The sequence below is a fragment of the Lissotriton helveticus genome, chromosome 11 (genome assembly GCF_964261635.1).
Source record: "Lissotriton helveticus chromosome 11, aLisHel1.1, whole genome shotgun sequence".
NCBI lineage: Eukaryota > Metazoa > Chordata > Amphibia > Caudata > Salamandridae > Lissotriton > Lissotriton helveticus.
In genome coordinates, this window is record NC_136072.1 from 272,116,126 (window position 1) to 272,140,040 (window position 23,915).

General features: G+C 39.9%; 1 long non-coding RNA gene across 1 annotated transcript in view; it reads left to right on the forward strand.

Moving 5' to 3' along the window:
• The window catches only part of LOC144792958 (uncharacterized), a 251,239-nt gene extending 229,269 nt beyond the window's left edge, over nucleotides 1-21,970 (forward strand). Inside the window, exon 4 of the long non-coding RNA XR_013602643.1 lies at nucleotides 21,955-21,970. This is a non-coding gene — a long non-coding RNA (uncharacterized LOC144792958). The remainder of the gene's footprint in view (nucleotides 1-21,954) is intronic.
• Nucleotides 21,971-23,915: the final 1,945 nt, after the last annotated feature.

Below are 23,915 nucleotides of genomic sequence, written 5' to 3' on the forward strand. Positions count from 1 at the left end.
TTACTTTCCATGACGTCCAAGGATGTCCTATGAACAGCTTACACTCTTTTGTGCTGTTATTACTTTCAGCCCGCCACTTTCTGAAAGAAAATCTCCATCGTTTTTAAAAACACGTTACATGCAATAAATGACTTCTTGCTCTCTACCACAATTTTCCACAAGGCCAAATCTTGTCAGAGCCATTTATAACTCTTGGATTTCTTGTAAGCCAATCCCGTCATTTGGCATTTCCGCAACTTTCAGAATTAAAATGTTGAAGATCATTTTCACAATCCTGGAATAGTAATATCTTCCCCTTCTTGCTCAGTCATGTTCTACTTTTCCTATGACACTGATACAAGCAGACTTACACTACCTCTATGACTACTACAATTATTTAATTCTCTACATCACTTTTAATCACAAAGCAATGTAAAACAGTAGACAGCATTGCAGACTTACATTCCCTCTACTCCATGTTTTGATTGGCTGCTTCAATTAGTTTATAAAAAGATACAGTTTTTCTGAACTCATTCAAAGTGCACGTATTTCTCCATAATGTCCAGTCCTATGGTTAGAAGTTATGTCTCTGAACTACACTTATCCTCAAGGCCAAATTGTGTAGGAGCCATTAGAACTTCTTGAAATTCCACAGAGCACATCCCGAGATTATTTCCCTAAAATTTTGGTTTTAAACACACCAGGTAAGAGTTTTTAAGGTCATACGGCAATTTTTTTGGGAAAATTAAAACAGAATCATTGCAGAATGACCAGCCATTTCTAGACTTTAAATAAGCTGTGTAATGTCCTGATGTTATTGAAGGGCCGTCATGATATATAATTGCTGCAGTTACAAAAGTCCTTCCTGATATTGACAACTGCGAAGCTACAAAATTTTTAATTAAAGTTGTCAATTTTGTTCCATCAGGCCTACATCGTTGGAACATTAAAATGACATACTGGCCATATGTTCGTATAAATAATGTGGACATCATTTCAGATTTACATTGGCTACACTCCATGTTGTGATCAGCTGCTTTTACTAGCTTATTAAAGGAGACTGATTTACTGTCTGGCAAAGTTAAATATATAAATCTTTCTGAGTCTACACTAGTAGTACTTGATACCATACAGTTCTCGCAGTCATGCTGCCATTGATAAGAAAGCCCAAACAGCTGATCTACATCTACACCTTCAGCATGTAATACATCAAGCATATACATTAAAAACTCCTGACAATCTTGCTGAATATTTTGAGAGAATTGTGTTTGGCCTGAACATCTGTCTAACAGATTTCGAATTTCAGACACACTTTCTATGTTTCTTCTATCAGTGGTACATTTCTCTAACACAGAATTTAACAAACTGCAAAATCTTTGATCAGAATGGACCACAATCTCTTCTTTTACATTTTTTAGAGAAAATAAAACATTAACCACTACATTAGCATAGCAGTTGACACCAGAACTGTTTTCAAACTGAAAACCAACAACATCTTCAACAGAATCCTTTTTGTTTCTGCTTGTAATTTTAGGTTCATTGACTTTTTGTCTTTTTGCTACAACCTCCCCAGTATTGTTCTCATTTCTTCGTTTCCGGCCTACCACACGTTTCTCAAACAAAGGATACTGAGGCAAATGTGGCGCATACTCTCTTCTTAACCTATTGTATTCCTTAACACAATCTAGATCCGCACAAATGTTTGTGACATCACACTCAATCAAGTACAATCCCGATAAAGTTCTAACTCGTGACAATGCCACATATGCCATACCCTCCTTGAACACAGAACTGCCAATATTCACCAATGCACTGTCTACACTTAAACCTTGCGATTTATGAATTGTCACCGCATATGCCAAGCAAACAGGAAACTGCTTACGGCGAACATATAAGTCTTTTACAAGCAAAAATCTAGCAGAACAACGAGCAATTAGCTGTACTTCCTCAATGCCATCAAATTTAATTTTTAAAAATTCAATTCCATCTCTATTTCTGTATTTCACAAAATCAACAACATTACCCATTGATCCATTTACCAGACCTCTTTCAACATGTAAATTCCTTCTTAAAATTATACGGCAGTTCAAGCACACATTCAGAGTCTTTTCAAAACCTGCAGTTTTAGATATACTCTTCTCTAATGAATCCAATTTTGTTTTCAGATTCTCAGACAAAATAATTGTTGATCCCATATGCTCTACTCTATCAATAGCTTCCAGTTTCACAATCTCTTGCTTTTCTAAATGCAACATTTTGTTGTTAAATTTGGCACATTCTGCAAGAGTTGGCATCAAACATATTCCAGATTTCTTCTCAGTAATTTTCTGAAAAATATTCTCAGGCACAACATCTTGTTCTGGATATAAATTTGACAGTAATCGTGCATGTAAAGCTTCTTTCCCATGCTCGGTCACTTTTCCAATTCTAACATCTTGTAGAATAGTCTTGTAAACTTCATCCTTCGCCTGACGCATATTTTCATGCAGTTCAGCATAATTGAAGTTTAACCATATATTGACGTTGCCAATGCTGCCTAGGCACTTCCTGGTATCTTCATGCGTGAGCATTTTGAACACAGGTTGCCCTTTCACTGGTGTCAGCTGCAGAAGATCTCCGAAAACAATGATGTGTTTGCCACCAAATAACACATCATACTCTGTTTTGAGAACTTCTTGCATCCTCAAATGCACAAACGCAAGCATGACATTGGAAACCATGCTTACTTCGTCAATGATAAGAAGTTTCATTTTCCTCAAGATTCTTGAAACTTCAAAACAAGCATCTCCAGATAGCTTGTGATATTGTAATTTGTTGTCATGCTCCACTGGCAGCATCAGTAAACGATGTAAAGTAATCCCTTTAATGTTATGTGCTGCCAGTCCAGTTGGAGCGGTGACAACACAAGACAGCGATGACTCTGTCCTTTCCTGCAAATAGCATGAAATTGCTTTAATGAGGAAACTTTTTCCAGTTCCCGCTTCTCCACTCACGTACAGTCGGACAGGCTTCAACGACGTACATGAGCACTCTTTCTTGTCATGACTTAATCCATGATCAATTTGCATGGTAACTTCGTCATATATTTTCCTCTGCTCAACGTTGAGTTGTCTTTCCAACTCTTCTAAGTTAACCGCATCCTCCTGAGCATGTGCCATGGCTCTTTCCACTTCATTCATAGCAGTGGCAGCTTCATTTTCAATAACAGGTCCTCCTAGTGGATCCTGACTCAATGAAGCAGAACTCTGACTGTCCTGAGAACTGTCTCTGGCAATCTCGGCTGCAATCGTTGCTTCCTGCTCAATTTCCGCATTCAACATTTCTACATATTTGGGAAAAGCAGGACATTCTATGGTCTCCTTGGCGGCATTGAAAGAGTCTTCGTAACAGAGGAAATCTCCAAGCAGTTCCTCTTCTGCACGCCAAGGCTTGAAAAGTTGCAAAAGTGCTAAATAGAAAAACTCCTTTTTTTCAGGAGATTCACCACTCAATTTTCGATGGTTTACCAAGTGGCATTTTCTTTGCTTGACCAGACATCCCTCACTTCCTATTACAGCATACACTCCTTTCTCAGTATCTTCTTTGATGTTCCTCTTGAATATGTAATTTTGCAGAACCTCATACAGACAAACATTCTCGAGGTGACTGCTTCGATTTGGATAATATGTATCCAACATGTTTGTCTTCAAAATGTTGGTACTGTTTGGCTCCTTTTCCGCCAAATACTCAATTTCCCGCACAGGTTTGAGAACTCGATTACGCGTTGCTGCAAGACCAAGACTCGCCCAAACGATACTCCTGGACTTGGCATAGAGACTTGCTGAAGACAACCGGTCAGAACATTCGTACGCTCCGATTTCTCGATGCGACAACATCTTCAGACTGAAACTGTACAACTTCTTGCTGAGGCTCTTTTCATGGGAAATGTCCTCCCACATATCCTTCAATTCTGTCTTCTCTTTTTTGGTGATGTAAGACGTCACATACCGAGCCACAGCCATACAGTTATCAGCCACAAACTGTATATCCATGTTAGCATTCCACATGGACAAAATCACCGGGTTGTAGTCGTTGATGTACTTGGACTCTTCGTTCCTCTTCAAATTGTAAGTGTTTTTAGGTGATTTCTTCATGACATTGTGTCGCAGCGAAGACATCAAACTGTTTACTCTTCCTTTAGAAATCACCGGTCGTGGAAAGCCGAAACGACATTTAGTGTAGAACTTGTCTTTGTTTCGGAATTTACGACGGCAGTACTTTCCACATCGATGGCTTTGGAAACGCAGAACTTTTTCTCTTAGGTTTTTCTTCTCCTTTGCGTTTGGAACAGCACACGTAGAATACTGTTGGATGAAACTCATCACTGAGTCTTCTGGATCCGTTCCAAATTTAGGTGCATCCTTGATCCACAGCAACATATGTATATGAGGAGCACCTCTTGCTTGGTACTCTTTTCTCCAGAAGAAATCCAACACCTCTCCAAGAGGTGGATTCTTCTTATTCATGATGAAAGACATCATAGCTTCAAATCTATGATTGAAGTACCTACATACATTGACTGGATCCAAAGAGCACAGTTCTCCGGGTGTCTTGAATTCGATGTTATCTACGTTAGCATTCGCCTCTCGTAGAAATTCAAGTAAGTCTTCCCAGCCATACTCGGCACAGCTCAGAGTGAGGAACCATGTGGGAGTACCTAAGTTCCTCAGCATACATTTTAAATCACCATGACGACGGTACCAGTACTCATTAGTACCACGCTGACACGCCATGAGATTAATCAGGTGAGAATCCAAAATACTATCTTGGACATTGACTTTATCCATAAAGTCACTTGCCGAGATGTTTTGCATGTGTATACCACTTTTCAAGATGTGGTTCACTGCATATGACAGTCCAGACAGATCGCTTTCAAACAGGAGATGAAACAAATAAGGAATGCATTGTCGAAACCTAGCATCTCCTGCATACAATCGCAAAGTCCGGTATTCAGAAGCAGGAATTTGATGAGGTCGCTCATCATATCTTCCTCCCTGACCTGTTGGAAAAAGCTGTGGGAAACACCGAGCTTCCAAACTTTCCTCCCAAACACTAATGGGACTCCCTTTGGCTTGTTTCATTTGAAACAACTCAATAGCATTCCCCATGACTTCCTTGGAATGCAAAGGATGAACACTATAATGTTCATATATTTCTTCACTAGTAGAGGGTTCTACTTTCTCAATTTGACCAGCACACAAATCGCTATCCTCTTCCTCACTTACTTCCTCTTCTGCAACATATACATTCTTATAGTATTTATTATTTTTTTTCAAATACAATGTTGCCTTTTTAACTTTCCTAACATCTACTAAATCTTGCCATATTTTCTTATTCTTTGTCGGAACCCCATTAACTAAGATAACCAGAGGTTCCTATTCCACTTTTTCTACTCCAATTGTGTTAATGTTTTTCTTCAAATCTAGAGGCAAATAAACAACTCTTCCCTTTAATCCTCTCTGTAAATCTGATGGAGGCAATTTCCCTGTCTTTGGCTCCATTCTTACAATAGCCTGAAAGGGATGGATACTTTGAATCAAAATAGATTCATAAGTATTTAAATCCTTCAATTCAGAAGGAATCTCAACCAATTCCAGATTATTATGAACTGCTCTAGCAGGCATCTGGTTTTGATTTAATTTGCAAGAACAATAAGTACACACACGTTGATCCAATCCCAAATCAAAACAATTTTCTACCATCAAATATGTTGCAAAATCCTTCCATTCACTATTATTTTCCCTTTCACTTTTTGCATATAAATCCACTAACTTAGTCTGATTCTTATAATAAGTGCGTCGACAACACACACAAGTGAAATTCGGCCTCTCACTTGATTTCACCTCAAACGTCGCAATTTCCCTCTGGAAATTATCTGTACTGGAAACCTGTACACTATCTTCCACAAGACCCTCTTCTTCTTGCTCAATTTCAACATTCTCCTCTTTACTTCCAAAGTAACAAAACTCAATTTCTTCACATATATTCTTCACATCTATTTCAGAACCATGCAAAAGAGCAGCGCATAATTGTTTAAGCATAATTGCTGGACTCTTAGCATAATACAACATTCTAACTAATTTCCTCACTTTGTTATGATGCACTGCTAGCATCCTGAAATGATGAAAAACACTCTGGCATACTCTCCTGGAAAGACAAGCCAGTGAATGTCCATGCAAACCTGTCACTTCTCTTACTCTGCAAGGATCTAATTCTTGCAACAACATCATTTTCTGCTTCAAACATTTCTTATTAAATGACCGTACAAAATCACAAAGCAAATTGATGGAATCCTGTCGCACACTGCAAATACTACTACACTTCCAGGTGTACACAGGACCCTTAGCACGTCTTCCTAAAACCTCATTACCTAACACCTCTTCTGCCTCTGTTGTCACAAGTTTTTCTTTTTCAACTGGACAACCATCTTTCACTTCATAAGCACGACCACTGGTGTCAACTGCATGCACCAAATCATTATCCTGGAAATAACTCTCCTCATTAAAAAATGCCTCACAGCTTGAACTATGCATCCATTCTCCAGAAAAAACTTCACAAAAATTACTACGATTAACTATTCTCTTCCATCTACTATTTCTTTTGAAATCAAAAATTGCCTTGTTTAGCTTCCTAATTCTATTGATTATCAAAATAAATAACTTACGTTTAATTTCAAATGCCTGATCAATAACTTTCTCAACTTTTTTTTTTGTCTTATAAAAAACTAGTTTATGTTGACCTTTCTTAATATTTTTTAACAAATTGCCAATTATCCTGTTCCGGAACATTCGTTTACGAATCTCCCTAAACTGTTGTTTCCTTCTACTATCATGCACAGAGTTATCTCTTGCTCTAGCAGAAACATTTTTCATTGGCCTTTCTTTTCCATTTGATTTCCTTCTCGTTTTATGGACTGAAACATTTTCTGTAGTAATATTTTTTTTATTACACATATTTCTTATAAAGTGTTTTGTGCTCTTACCCGGTGCTTTCTTCGTGACTTGACAAATCTTTTTGTTAGAGGACTGCTGCGTATTATTTTTCACCTGCTGTCTTTGACGTTTTGCAGCCTTTCTCTGTCTTTCTATTGTAGGCATGGTGAAATCTTGAAATGATCTGCAGTTGAATCTGTGGAAAAATATAATAAATAATGTTATTAACCATTATTACCAAACAGTAAATCAGTAACAGTGATAAAAAACTTAACACACTACTTGACATTTTAATTAGAAGATTTTTTAGTCGTTGGCAAATTTACAATACAGAAATACCAGAAAAGAAATGACATTTATATTTATGTTACCTATGCTATTTTATATGTGAATTTGATCTAATTTTATGAGCATATTTTAATATTTTATTGAAGACACTACACATAACCTGCTTTTGAAGGTGTCTTTATTTTTAAATTAAACGGTTTACCTTTTTACTTTTTATTAATTATAAATTTTAAAAATAAATGTTTATATTTCCAAAGGCTCAAGCAGGTCAGCTTCCCATCCTATATCATATAATTCGGACAAATCTGCATCCTCATCACGCTCTTCTTCATCCTCAGGATTTAAATCATCCAATGGATCAACATCCACTGATGTTTCAATTACAAGTTCAATGATGAGGTCAAAATCAACTGATTGCAGATTGTCGCTCATGTTGAGGTTGTCTTTATCTTTAAAGAAAGATAACAACAATGAGATGTTGCAGAGTAAGAGACAAATCTCACAGATTATAATAGTAAAATTGTTTAACAAGAGTAACATTTTGCAGCTATTATTTAGCCATGTCCAGCGATGCTGAGCAGGTGAAGCCTATGTCTAATTTTTCACTGAACAGGACTCATCTGTTCTTAACCTTGGATAAGCCTCACCGACTCTGTGTCCCCTGCACATACTTAAATGTAAAGGGGCAGATTTATGTTAAATGGCACATCCCCAGGCATGCACCAGTTAACGTGCACCACTGCTCTGCCACCCATGGTGTGCCGCATTTACAATCAGATAGGAGAAACCTGTGTCAAAACCCTGCGCCTGCTTGAAGCAGGCATAGGTCTTGACGCAACATTGTGGAGATGGTGCACCCCTGAGCCTTGCTGGAGCTGCATCGCACTTGCGATACAACTCCAGCAATGCGCCACCTTAACGGCACAGATGCGTCAAGCATCTGTGCCGTTTTTGCCCCATGCTGCGCCGCATTGTAAATGCAGCACACCATGGGTGGCGGAACAGCGGCGCAAGATGACTGGCACATCCCTGGTGATGCACCAGTCATCATAAATCTATCCCTAAGCTTCTTATCTTGTTAGAGATGAACTGCCATATGTATCATCAAAATATTTTGCATTTCCTAAATAGCGAATTTTAAGGAATAAATAGCGATTCTTTACCATTCCTAATTTGCGATGAGCAAATTGCTAATTGCAAGTTACCCATTCATTTCCATGGGCTAGGAGGCTCATAGGAATGAAGGTTTATTTTGCGATTAGCAATTTGCTCATCACAAATTAGGAATTTTTCCAAGGGTGCAGGGGTGTCTCAAGAACACCCTGCTGCACCCCTGAAAAAGAAATTTGGGGGCTTATGGCACACATACATGCCCTAAGGGCATGTGTTGGCGTCATATGGGACCTTTTGTTTTTTGGAAAAAAATGCTTTTTGAAAAGAATTCGCAAATTACCACAAACTAGAAGTTGGTGGTAGTTTCCAAATCCTTAATATCATTTTTTACATATTTTTTGTTTGATACATTGCATTTAAGGAATCGCACATTTTGAATTAAGGACATTTTAAGTCATTTCCACATGTGCAGTGTTTTCAAATTATGATTTGAAAATCGTTTTTGGGGAAAAGTAATGGTTTGCAAATTTATGACAAGGACATAATGGTGTATGCTTCTCTATAAGGCATTTCAGTGTCTCTGATGTCATTTTTCCCATATTACATTATAAGACCTTTCCCCATGGAGCACATTCCTTGTAAATATGCTCCCACCTGTGCATGGCGAATTTAGATTTTGACTGTTTGAGTCACATAGCCATGTTAAAAGTGACCCAAAAAAATTGCAAACGTTTTAAAAAAACACATTCATGTGTCTTAAGGACATTTTAAGTCATTTCCCCATGGACAATGTTTTCTAAGTGGCGCAAAAGAGGCATACACCTATCATAAATCTGTCCCTAGCATTTTAAATGAGTAATTCAGGATAACAATAAGATGTGGCCTATCCAGAGGTTTGTTTAAAGTGAGGCCTACTCAGGATTGCAGATTAAAGTTACGCTTGATGAAGAATACAGAGGAGATAATACATGTAAAGCTCTACCAATGAAGTAAGTGATTTCTACTTCATTGCGCCAGTCATCATAAATGTATGCCTAAGCTTCTTATCTTGTTAGACATCAACCGCCATATGTATCATATAACTATATTGCATTTCCAAAAAAGCGAATTTTAAGGAATAAATAGCGATTCTTTACCATTCCAAATTTGCGATGAGAAAATTGCTAATTGCAAATTACCCATTCATTTCCATGGGCTAGGAGGCTCATATAAATGAAGGTGCAATTTGCGATTAACAATGTGCTCATCACAAATTAGGAATTTTTCCAAAGCTGCAGGGGTGTCTCAATAACACCCTGCTGCACCCCTGAAAAAGAAATTTGGGGGCATATGGCGCACATAAATTTTAACAACATTCCTTTACCTCAAAAACGATTTTCAAATCATAATTTCAAAACACTACACATGGGAAAATTACTTAAAATGTCCTTAAGACACATAAAAGCGTTTTTTGATTGCCTTTCCTGCATGGTTGGGTCACTTTTAACATGGCTATGTAACACAAACATTCAAAATCTAAATTTTCCATGCACATGTGGGAGCATATTTACAAGCAATTTGCGCCACAGAGAAAGGTCTTACACTAAAATGAGAAAAATAACATCAGGGACAGTCAATTGCCTTATAAAGAAGCATACACCATTATGTCCTTGTCATGAATTTAAAAACAATTCCTTTACCCCAAAAACGATTTTCAAATCATAATTTCAAAACACTGCACATGGGAAAATGACTTAAAATGTCATTAAGACACATGAAAGCGTTTTTTGATTGCCTTTCCAGCATGGTTGGGTCACTTTTAACATGGCTATGTAACACAAACATTTAAAATTTAAATTTACCATGCACAGGTGGGAGCATATTTACAAGCAATTTGCGCCACAGAGAAAAGTCTTACATTAAAATGGGAAAAATAACATCAGGGACAGTCAATTGCCTTATAAAGAAGCATACACCATTATGTCCTTGTCATAAATTTAAAAACAATTCCTTTACCTCAAAAACGATTTTCAATTCATAATTTCAAAACACTGCACATGGGAAAATTACTTAAAATGTCCTTAAGACACATAAAAGCGTTTTTTGATTGCCTTTCCTGCATGGTTGGGTCACTTTTAACATGGCTATGTAACACAAACATTCAAAATCTAAATTTTCCATGCACAGGTGGGAGCATATTTACAAGCAATTTGCGCCACATAATTCATAATTTTCTCCTTAAAGCTCACTATTCTCTATCTAAATTAAAGAAATATTTTCTCACCTTAGCAAATACTTTGAGTTTGAAAACAGTCTCAGAAACACACCAATTTGTCTTCAGCAGAGCAAAAGGTATGCACTCCAGAGTCTGCAGCTATCAAAAGCACAGAAATGCTGTAATTCTTCACACATATTTCTCATGTCACCCAATCAAAACTCTTCCCTCACTTTTTTTCAAATGAAAACCCTTCCCCCCTCTGCCCTTTCTGTCTTTTCTGCATGGCAACCACCTCTTGGAAGATTTCTGGTGTTTGCAAGTTCACACAACTTTGTTGCAATTGAACTCTGAACTCTCAGTGCACCTGCATATCCAGTGCATTCTTTCATTTAATGATTTTTTATTGACCATTCAAAATACATCTTTCAAAGAACACATCCGTGCACCCTAACTTTCTGTTTTCAGCAATCAAAATCCACCAATCACTGTTACTGCTTCATGAACACAGAAACTCCACAGTTTTTTTCATTTTAAACTCTCATTTTTTCAACTGCCATTTCATTGCCACACTTCATCTGACTGCAGGAGAACCTTCTCTCACCATGTTTTCTGTCTGGATTGTTGGACATAGTTATATTCACTGGGCTCAAAGGTACGTTGAAAACAGGAAATTACCTAACCTCAATTTACAAGATGTGGAAATTAAGTGGTTTGGCCACAGAGGATTAAAATGTCACCAATTGATACCATTGGTGAAAACCTTTATGCATTTGCCCAAACCTGACCTGTTAATTGTGCACTGTGGAGGTAATGACTTGGGCACTTTGACTGGTGTAGGTCTGGAAATGCTTTTAAAGGACACCTTTGAGCAATTGATGGCACTTTTTCCTCAGACTGCCTTGGTATATTCAAATATATGCCAAAGACAGAAATGGAGGTGGTCAAACCAATTTTGTCCACAAATTGAGAAGTCGAGGAAGCATGTAAACAAATCTGTTTCAGCTTACATGAGAGACCATGGAATGGGCTCCCTGTACAACAATAACTTGCGTTACTACATGCAAGATATCTACAGAGGAGATGGAGTTCACTTCTCAGATGAGGGCAACAGAGTTTTCACTCTGAATTTAAGAATGTGCATTGGTACCTACTTATAAGTACCTAAATGTACCATAAACCCAAAAGCTCTTCTCAGAGCTACCCTACATCTGATCACTCACAATTATTATTTTACTCTAACATTTTTCACTAATTTCCAACAAAGTACGCTCCCTGGGGCGCTACCCGGTACGCGAACCGGGAGCTAACCTCGCGAATTTTTTTTTTAAAATGTTTTTTTTTCGCACATATAATCCTCCTCAGCCACCCTCAGAAAACCTAGGGGGTCAAGATAACTCTACCGTGCCCCCTTCTACCCATTCTGAACATTATTTGCCCTCCATCTTGTATCTTAATTCGACCGAAACACAAAATGGTGGACTCCCGTTACGCTTAAGGTTCGCGAACCGGGGCGCTCAACGGTTCGCGTACCGGGTCGCTCCCTGGGAAGCGCACCATCAAAAAAGGTGGGAAAGTAGTTCACAGAAAAGCCACTGGAGACAATTTCACCAAATATAGATTAGCTCATACTACATACCAATCCCTACCATTTTCACAAATTTGATTGGAATTCCATTTAGTCATTTAGCCTGTAGACCTCTCTAAATACCCTGAGGTAAATTACTTCACAAAACACATCTGAAGTGTTGGAATTGACAACCAATGAAAATGTTACTTTCATTTTCTATTTTTTTTACCTGACATTTCATTGGTTATATACCTGAATATATATAAAGGAAGAGAAGAAAACACAGCCATTTTGACTACTACTTCTTGCTGTACATTTCAATAGTATTTTCACTAATTCCTTCAACTTCTTTCTAAAGGTAAGTTTTTATTTTTAAAACTGAAGTATATTGTGCACTATAAGTTAATATGGTAAACTTTTTCTGATAGATATATACTATCCCTCTGTAGTAGTTATAGATTTAGAGAGACTTCTCTGTTATAGTTATGGATGGAGTTAGGCTTCTCTTGTATAATTATGAATTTACTTACGTTAAATCACATACACATTTTTATATTCCTACTTCCACTCTGATACTATACACTGCCCAAAGATAAATTCACTGATAAAAAATGCCTATCTAAAATTATTCCCAACATTGCCCTATCTCTACTAATATATATTTTTTTAATTCAAATTTCAGGCAAAATGGAAGGCGAAAACCAAGTTTCTTTTGAAATGGACCTGCAAGAGAGCAGCCAAGAATTGATTGATACAATTGATCAAATTGACATTGAATTTTTCGATGAAACTTGGGACAATGAACTACTGCAATGTGTACAAGCAGTAGATAACCTCCTTGCAAATGAGGACATTTTACACCCTCAGAGACTACAATGTATATTCCATGATAATTATGAAATTTCTGACAATGAAATGTTAGAAAGTTTAATAAATTATGAAACACAATCACATTAAAAAAAATGCTTAAAAAATAAAAAAAATAAAAAATAATCAACAAAAAACAACAATCAATTAGCATTTGAAAAGTCTATCATTCATTTTTCATTGCAGTACGCTGCCCAGAACGCTTCCCGGTTCGCGGACCGGGCGCTCCCCACGCAAAAAAAAATAAATTTTTTTTTTGTTTTTTTTGCCCCGCGGGGCCCTTTTAAAACCTCCACATTAAACCTAGGGGGTCAGGGAGGATCTAGTATGCCCCCTTATGGTCATTTTCGCCTTTGTTTTGGCCTCCTCTTGTCTCTCAATCCTACCGAGAGACAAGATGGCGGCCGCTCCGGACTGTTTAGAATGTTGACAGACACCGGAGAGCCAATCAGTTTAGCTACGCGAAGTTCCGGTACGCTTAAGGTCCACGGACCGGAGCGCTGCCCAGAGCGCGCTTACAGATATATATCTTTTTTTAAACGTTAATTTCTCAAAATCCACTGGAGCACATATATTGAGACCTAGAAAAGGCACATCGGGCTACCAGTCCCTACAATTTTGCCAAGTTTCATGGAAATCCATTCAGCCGTTCGGGCTAAAAGTGAGGCCAACCGCCCTATGGAAAACTCAATGTTAAAAACACGTTTTGGGACCCCCCTTTTTTCTCGGCCCCCCCTTGACGAAACCCCCCCAAATTTCCAAGGGCTGCTCAGAAACAAAATGTTCCATTTTCCAGAAAATTTCAGCCAATTCTGTCCACAAACGCCAAAGTTATTAGACATAGAATTTTCAAAAATCCCATAGGGAAAAAATCCTAACTATATATACCTACTGGCGACCGCCAGTAGGTAATACATATATATATATATATATATATATATATATATATATATATATATATATATATATATATATATATATATATATATATTACCTACTGGCGGTCGCCAGTAGGTATATATAGTTAGGATTTTTTCTCTATGGGTTTTTTGAAAATTCTATGTCTAATAACTTTGGCGTTTGTGGACGGAATTGGCTGAAATTTTCAGGAAAATGGCACATTTTGTTTCTGAGCAGCCCCTGAAAATTGGGGGGGGGGGGGGTTCGTCCAGGGAGGGTCGAGAAAAAAGGGGGGTCCCAAAACTTGTTTTTAACATTGAGTTTTCCATAGGGCGGTTGGCCTCACTTTTAGCCCGAACGGCTGAATGGATTTGCACGAAACTTGGCAAAATTGTAGGGACTGGTAGCCCGATGTGCCTTTTGTAGGTCTCAATATATGTGCTCCAGTGGATTTTGAGAAATTAACGTTTAAAAAAAGATATATATCTGTAACAGCGGACCGGGCAGCGCTCCGGTTCGCGTACTTTTCGCGCAACGGAGCTTTGTGAAGCGAAGCTGATTGGTTCTCTGGCGTCTGTCAACATTCCAAACAGTCCGTAGCGGCCGCCATCTTGTCTCTCGGTAGGATCGAGAGACAAGAGGAGGCGAAAGGGAAGGGGCAAATGACGATAAGGGGGCATAGTAGATCCTCCCTGACCTCTTAGGTTTGATGTACCATTTTGCCAAGTTTGGTGTAATTCCGTTCAGCCATTCAGGCTGTAGACGTATCTAAATGTCAATAATCGAACGGCTGAATGGATTTGCACGAAACTTGGCAAAATATTAGGGACTGGTAGCCCGATGTGCCTTTGCTAGGTCTCAATATATGTGCTCCAGTGGATTTTGAGAAATTAACGTTCAAAAAAAGATATATATCTGTAACAGCGCTCCGCTTCGCGTAGTTTTCGCGTTACGGAGCTTTGCGAAGCTGATTGGTTCTCCGGCGTCTGTCAACATTCCAAACAGTCCGTAGCGGCCGCCATCTTGTCTCTCGGTAGGATCGAGAGACAAGAGGAGGCCAAAGCGAAGGGGGAAATGACCATAAGGGGGCATAGTAGATCCTTCCTGACCTCTTAGGTTTGATGTACCATTTTGCCAAGTTTGGTGTAATTCCGTTCAGCCATTCAGGCTGTAGACGTATGTAAATGTCCTATGGAAAATTGCATGGGGAAAACACATTTGAAAGTGTTCAAATTTAGAACCAATTAAAATGTTACTTTGGTTTTGTATTTGTGTGTGATGAAAGTTAATTGGTTATGTATATATGTCAAATGAGAGGAAACCACAGCCATTTTGTGATACTACTGTCTGAGGTACATTTGTGAGGAATTTTTGGTGGTGAATTTCTGGTGTTTGATTTACACAGTACTAACACTTCTCCTACTTTTAAAAAGGTGAGTTGTTAATTTGTAAGGGGAACTATGTTGTACACTTGAAGATAATTTGAAAAATGTTTTCTGTTATTTATTTGCAGTCCTTCTGTTATACTAAATACTTGATAAAGTTAGTTTTATATTATGTATTACTAAAAACGATAAATGAAAGTGATTATTTTTTTCTGCAATTTACAGCAAGCAATTTCAAAATAAAATGGCTCACAATGAAGAGACCGTGGCAATTTCTTTTGAATTGTCCACTACATTGATTGAAATTGAGAGCACCAATAATGAAATATTGTCACAAGGAGGAGATGACTTGTATGATTCCATTAGATTGATTGAAATGGACAGCACCAATAATGAAATATTGTCACAAGGAGGAGATGACTTGAATGATTCCACTACATTGATTGGAATTGAGAGCACCAATAATGAAATATTGTCACAAGGAGGAGATGACTTGTATGATTCCATTAGATTGATTGAAATGGACAGCACCAATAATGAAATATTGTCACAAGGAGGAGATGACTTGAATGATTCCATGATTCCACTACATTGATTGAAATTGAGAGCACCAATAATGAAATATTGTCACGAGGAGATGACTTGAATGATTCCACTACATTGATTGAAATTGACAGCACCAATAATGAAATATTGTCACAAGGAGGAGATGACTTGAATGATTCCACTACATTGATTGAAATTGACAGCACCAATAATGAAATATTGTCACAAGGAGGAGATGACTTGAATGATTTTTTTGATCAATCTGTTGATGGCGAATTTATCGAATGTTTGGAGACCATAGAGTTACAAGAATCATCATTGCAGACTTTTCATGAGGAAATTGCTGATGAGGACATGTTACTAGTTCTTTCAAATTTAGAAAATTCTGAAGAATAAATTTATATTTAGAAATCAAAAATTGTTTGAGACATTATTCATTTTTATTTTTAATTTATGAGGTTGTAGCGAAGTGATTGTAGTATAAAATGAGACTTATAGTATAGAGTGCAACATTTTTATGTTACATGGTAAGTTTACTCATATTTACTTCCCTTCTGCCACTATATTATCTCCAATGTGTATTTGACATCTCTTCTTCATCTCCGGCCTCCTTTCTCTCACTGTGTGTCTCCGATGCATCTTATCGCTGCTATTTTGTGTAATTACAGAAGAGAGTAAAATAAAATAGTTCGGAACGTGAAAAGGGGGCAAAGTAGAGTACCCCTCACCCCCTAGGCCTTTTCAGGCGGTCCCAAAAGGATCAGTTTCTGCTTTCCTGAGAGATTATGGTATGAGTTCCATATACCACAATAATTTGCATTACAACATGCAAGATATCTATCTCCTATTACCAACTTTTGGAGATATTCGCGCTAAGCGCGAATATCTCCAAAAAGTAACACCTGCCCTGAGCAGTTCTTAGCCATGTTATCCAATGGGAGGTGGATAACATGGCTAAGAGCATTAGCTCGGTAATGCATGAATATCGCTGACTTATTAGCGATATTCATGCATTGTGGCCGTTTATTATCGCATTTGCGATAAACCTTGATAATAGCAAGGTTTATCTTCGATAATTTCTGACGATGCTTAGCGGTAAAAAATTCGTTGGTAAGCATCGTTAGCGATAAATATCGCTTAACTTTGGTAATATGCACCAACGTCTGTTAACGTTCGATTCGAAGGAAATGAGGAAGTGTTGAAAAACATTGTTTGCGCCATCTTGCCTTTTTTGAAATGCCACACTTTTGTCGTGCACGGCAGCCATTTTAGATGCCTTGACCAGACCCACTCTCTGCACGCTGTCGATTCGTAGCATGGCTCCCCACCCTCGCAAGCATCTTCCCCAGGCACTGGTCACCCCCGCTCTCTGTCTTATGCATGGGCAATAAACCTCCCCCCATCTGCGCTGCTCTTCCCTGAGAATCACACTCTGTGCCCGCCCGACACCTCCCTTTCGCCCTATTCACTACCGCACCCTCTGACACTCCTCTTCCTCTGTGTCCGATTGTCCAGGCTATCAGCTAGCCCTGCAGATGTAGTTTATGGCTCCAGCTGTAAAGAATCACCCCTCTTCAAAGGAGTTATAGTAGATCAAGGCCCACACCCGATGAGATCCGTCACACCACACGTGTTCCTACTATCTGAAAACCATCCTGTATTGTGATTGGGGAGGGGACCGAGCCTGAAGCGGAAGATTCCAGGAATGACTCTTTGTACATCAAAGTTTTTACAATTATGTGTCACATTAAAAATATATAGCACTCCAACAAAGTAGTAGGAATATAAAACTTTAATAACATATAAATATATACAACAAAACAAAAACAGTAAAAACATTTAAACAACGAAGAGACCGTGGCAATTTCTTTTGAATTCCTGATGAGGACATGTTACTAGTTCTTTCAAATTATGAAAATTCAGAAGATGTTGCCTGGGGGTGGGTCGTCAGTAGCAGTCTGTTGTGCGAATAGTTCCAAGGCAGCAGAACGCGCTGAAATCTAGATGGCACGAAAGTGATGTCTAGTAAGTTGCCGCCCAGCAAATAACGGCGTGGGGCGCCGCGGGGGTGAGTGAGTCCAGGAGGCACCACAGCTATTCTTACCGGCATTGCAGAATTACTGCTGGGGACAATGCCTGTGCTGTAGCAGGGTCACAGCAGGAACAAAAAGGATTCTGTTGAAGATGTTGTTGGTTTTCAATTTGAAAACAGTTCTGGTGTCAACTGCTATGCTAATGTAGTGGTTAATGTTTTGTTTTCTCTAGAAAATGTAAAAGAGGGGGAGGCAGTCCAAAGTTCCGTTAAAAGGGCAAAGGAAAGGATCGGTGGTTTGAACTATCAGTCAAAAAGGGGAGGGGGTGCAACAATTTTTCCTACCGGGTCACACTGTGCTTTCACCGGAACTGAGGTCTGCAGGATTCTAGTAATTCAAAGTGAGGCTGGCGCCAGCATGGGAGCGCCGACGTCCCGCGGATACAGTTTCGTCACTCCACGGGCGATCATGGCAGTCATTCCCCATCGGGGGTCGGAGACTCCCGCGGCTCCTCTAGAATCTTCAAGGTCGTGGAGGACTACGGTGGTGGAGTCAACCAGTGACCGGGCCATTTCTTTATGCTGGGCCCGCTCTTGCCAGGTCGACCGCCATTTTGAGAGTTCGGTAGCTACTGGCGATCGCGGGGTCAAATGAGCGGACGGGCTCCACCCTGCCGGGCGAGACGTTGCAGCATGGCCACAGTGGAAGAACCCTTTTCCGGGCGCCTGGAGCGCTGAGGGTGCAGCTGGGAAGCCTCCACCTGGGGAGGCGGGAGAGGCCTGTTCGCACCGTCTCTCCCTCCCAGTGCACCCCACGGCGTCTCGCTTGAGATTTGTTATGGCCGGACCAGGCGATGAGGACGAGGGGGGGGGGGGGGGGGGGGTCGGAGGCATGTGCAAGACATCCCCCCCCAGTGTTGTCGCAGCCATTATTCAAGAAAGAAGAAGTGTCCCGTCCGTCTTCGGGCCGGGCTTCCGGTGGATGTCGGCCGGACGCCCCTGGCTCTGGCCCCATGAACGGGTTCCTTGGTTTATCGGCTGCAGCCGGATCCCGTCGGCCTCGGCCCCCCGACCGTTGGTGGCCGGACCGGAAGAGCATGTGGCGGGACTACCTGAAACTGTCAAGGGCCACCGCGGCCGGACTGGGAGAGAGAGGGGAGGGTCGAGGAGATATTCCCCCCCCTGCAACTCTTCAGCGTTGTAAAGGCAATCCCCTGGCCGGGTCCCGCTGGCCTCGGCCTCTCCTCCGGCTACACCCTACGTTAGGATCTCCTGGCCGAGGCGTGGCAGCAGGACCCGCCTTATATGGGCTGCTCCCGGCTGGGCGTAGCCGCAACCCTGCCCCACCTTGGAAGTTTCCAGAGTGGGGGCGGATGTTCTACTGACTTGCATTTTCCCTAGTCTATCGATTTTTTTGGCGTGGCAGGCGGTGGGACAGCGAGGGGTGATTTGGTTTCTCTTACTGTTTTTCTGGTCTCTCACCACTGGCATATTTTAACGTTTTCTTGTTTCTAGGACATTAATAGGTTTTATCATTACGTTATGTTATCGTTTCTTTGTTCGTTGTTTAATAAAAGTTCATGTTCATCAGTGGCCTACTGATTTTCGTTTTCCTATTCTTTTCTTTCCAGGTTGTTTCATGCTAAAGTTTCTGTTAACAGGATACAGTGATCACTTCGTTATTATTGCATATGTCCTTTTCACTAGGGGTGCTCTCTGGTCGGGCCAGATGACGTATCTCTAGTAAATGGTCTGGGTGAAACAGGTGCATCAATCAGTGGGGAGTAGATAGGCATGACAGATTACAACGGGGGAGAAAGGTCCGCATTACGTACCCTTTCACTATTTGCAAAGATTTTCCTACGTATATTTGCAAACAGGGAATACCTCCAAAAAGAACCAATTCCCAAACAGTCAATGTTTGGGGAAACAATCAATCAATGAGGAACGAAATAGGCACGACGTGTTAAAGGTTTGCGTTACCTACCCTTCACTATCTGCAAGGGGAGAGAGAATATTCCTATTCTTCCTCGTTTGCAGGCAGAGAAGATTCTTAAGAGAACCAACTTCGAACAATTCAATGCTCGATTCAAACAATCAACAAGGGGTACTGTGAACACAAATGAACGCCGCTTATGTACATACACATTGGTATTATCAACAGGTTGTTCCTAATGTTTCTATTTTAGGGAGGTCAAAAAGAGATCCCATTAGTGGCCTACTGATTTTGCTCGATTCCTTTTGTTTTTTTACACGATTTTTCGCTATCTGCAAAGACTAAACAGAGTATTGCGACTCTGTGCTTGTTTGTAAATAGAGAAGGAACCAAAGAGAACAATCAATCAAATGGAGAGAGAAGCAGGCACGAAGGATTACAACGGGGGCAAAGGCCTGCGTTAACTACCCTTCACTATCTGCAAAGAGAGAGTACTCCTAATAGAAATGAGGGGTGGGGGGCAGCATTCAAAGCAGATCAGTGTGCATAAACACGAAAATGTTTTTACTTACCACGTACTTGACATTCGACAGCTTATGATATTTGCTATTAAAAAACCATTGAAATTCACTGAAAAAACCATTGGTTATAGACCATATATAGTTAGGAATTAGCATTTAAAAAACCTTATTTTACTCACACAAAACCATTGAAATTCCATATATAGTTAGTTGCACTAACTATATATCGCGCACCCGCAATCCACTGCTGATCATGTCACATATTACATCATTCATGACATGGTCAGTGACATCACTGATGACATCACTGATGACATCTCAAATGACATCACTGATGACATCACTGATGACATCTCATTTGACATCATTCTTGTGCTAATACGATAAACCTCTTCAGACTCTAATATAACCTTAGATACACTCAGTGTATACAGACACTCACACACTGCCACTCATCCATGGAGTTACTCACACACCCAGTCAGTCATGCAAAGAAACAATCTCACCTCCATTTCTTCAACTATACAGTTAAACACACCTTACTTATTGAAACATATACTAACACATATTTACTCTCTTATACAATCCCTGATACAAGTTCACAATGATCGATACAACCACTCACTCATTCAGTGGCTCTCATGCACAGTTATTTATATATGCCAACTCTCACATGTACTGTGTTTTACATATGTACTTACTATGACATGTAGCATTGAGATATCCATTCACTCATCAATACACTCATGCACACAGTCAACTGCCCATGTAGCTGTTTCCACATGCACTCTTGAACTCATACACCTAGTGAATAAACTGCTCACACATCTATGCATAGAGTCACACACCTTCCAGCCACCCCCACACAAACTCAATCTCCCATAGAAATACTTGGGCAACCAATTAATAACACATATAGCCTCTCGTATAGCTAATGATCAACACATGCAGCAGTTTACATCACAACAGACATAATGATGCACAAATTAAGACAGTTTAGTCACTAACCCATGCATTCAGTGAGACACATTTAATCACTCACTCATACAGTCAGTCACGCACCTACTAAATCCTTCATCCAGACACTTATACATCCACTCATTCTTCAATATGTAAGACATATTTTAACTTTACAGAAACATACAGTCACTGGATGTTGTCATCAGTGATGTCATCAGTGATGTCATTTGAGATGTCATCAGTGATGTCACTGACCATGTCATGAATGATGTAATATGTGACATGATCAGCAGTGGATTGCGGGTGCGCGATATATAGTTAGTGCAACTAACTATATATGGAATTTCAATGGTTTTGTGTGAGTAAAATAAGGTTTTTTAAATGCTAATTCCTAACTATATATGGTCTATAACCTATGGTTTTTTCAGTGAATATATATATATATATATAGCAACTTAACTGGATTGACATTGCACATTTAGTCAAATAAAGAGTAAAGCCACATTGAAGGCAAGAAAGTAAAACACATTTAATGAGAAACCTTCAATTAAATACCAATACATGAGAGAGTAGCATCCCCACTAAAAATTGCAGGTAAATAACTTTAGAAGTTCAACTAACAAGTAGATTAAGATGAGAATAGAAACAGAAGTTGAGTTAAGAATTAAGTAATGTTTTTTGTTATTTTTCAGAATATTTCCATACCTGAACACTGCAAGATGAGATACCAGTAGGAAAAAGCCATCTGCAATTGAGGTTGTCTCTCTCTTATCCACTTCCCCTTCCACCCTGTTATTCTAGGAGGCCCAAAACATTTGGGGCACTTATAGTGGTGGAGTGGACTGAGGACAGTTTATCTGCTCCTGTGAAAATTTACATCTGTAACCTTTGACAGCTCGAGAGCTAAACACCAAACCCTGGTCGGAATGTAATGTGCCACTTGCGAATGTTCTGATAAAGACTCGCAAATCCTTTATAACCGTTTTAGCGTCAGCCAAGCGCTGTGGCCAAACTCATAGAAATCTGGAGACTGAATCCACTGCCACCAAGATATACTTGTAAGCCCCATCTGATTGTAAGGGGCCACAGTGGTCCAAATAAGCACAATCCAAAGGCTTGTCTGAGATCAATAGAGGTGTCTGTGCTGGACGTGCTACGGTGGAGCCTTTCATCTGCTGGCAGATGTCGCATTTGAGAACAAAGTCCTTGGTCGGGTTTGATAGACGTGGCAACCAATAGCGGTGCTTCAGTAATAAACTGTAGCACTAATTCCAGCATGAGTAGAACCCAGACCCTCATGTGCAGCTAGTATCAGTCCTAAACTGCGATCAGTGTTTGGTATTACTCTATCCCCCACTCCTGGAATCTGAGTGTATGGAATGTTTTGTGTGTCTGACTTGTAGGAGCACTTGAGTGGAAAACCTTTCTGCAGGGCTGTTCCATTACATGTGGCATTAACTGCCACCATGATTGTTCCATCTATCCTCTTATTTGAGCAAGTTATTGCAGCAATGGCAGCAGTATGAACTGTTGCCTTGGTGGCTTCATATGCCATTGAATTCCCTTTAACATGAACACCATGACTCAATGTATGAATGAAATGAGCCAGTGGCAGGCCTTCTTCCAGCTTTGCCTCCTTGTTATGTGCTGGATTGAGGCCCTAACATAGGTGTGCCGTTTCAGAGGCACAAATACTTTGTGCCACAAAGACAGGCAGGCCCTTTCACCCACTTAAGGCCCTTTCACCTACATTAGCCCTCCCGTCACAATAACGAGCAACAGAGTCTGCCCTTATCTGAAGTGTGCTCTGGGTGCAGAAGACGGTCCATCCTAAATACGTCATCTCCATGTCCAACAGTGACTAACCTACGTGACTCGTCACAACAAATTCTTAGAAACAGACCCTTAAGCTCTTGGGATTTTCCCTAGCACAGGATTATTGATTTCACCAAGAACTCATTAAATATGCATGAACCATTATTCCCTAAGGGTTCATTCCTGACGTCTTCCTCTGACCGACTTTACGTCAATACTAACATTCCAAGGCATCTATCAGGTATAAATATACCTCTCTTTGCCCAAGCAAACCAGAGGGGACCAAGACTTTCATGCCAACACTCTGACCTGAGATGCTGCAACCTGCGCCATTCTACAGCTCCAGCTGGCAGAGGTCCATCCACCCATCCTGGGGTGTCCAGCTCGAGATCAGGATGAAGTCCCACTAAGGTAATGCAATTAGACTAAATAATAGGGGGATTCTTGGCTCTCTAAGACCTACACACATCCTAGGTACACATAGGTACATCTAGTTAGGCATCATAGGGGTATAGGCTTTATCTTAATGCATTCTGTATTTCATGTATGTGTTCATTACTATTACAAAATGGTAGAACTATACAATGCCTTTTTATTTATCTGCACTTCTGGCCATATTTCTCTGCTACTGTCCAACAGTTGTCGCAGCACATATAACCAGTACTAGAATAACAACTGTGCAATACATTTTATTGTAAACACACCCCACTGTTTCTTCTATGTACTTCTCTGAGATGAGTGACTGAATGAAAAGTAGTATATTGTTTCCACGATCCTGGGGGATCAGGGTTTTATGTTATGTGGTTGCCAGAGGCTATTCCCTTCTTGTCTTCAAGAA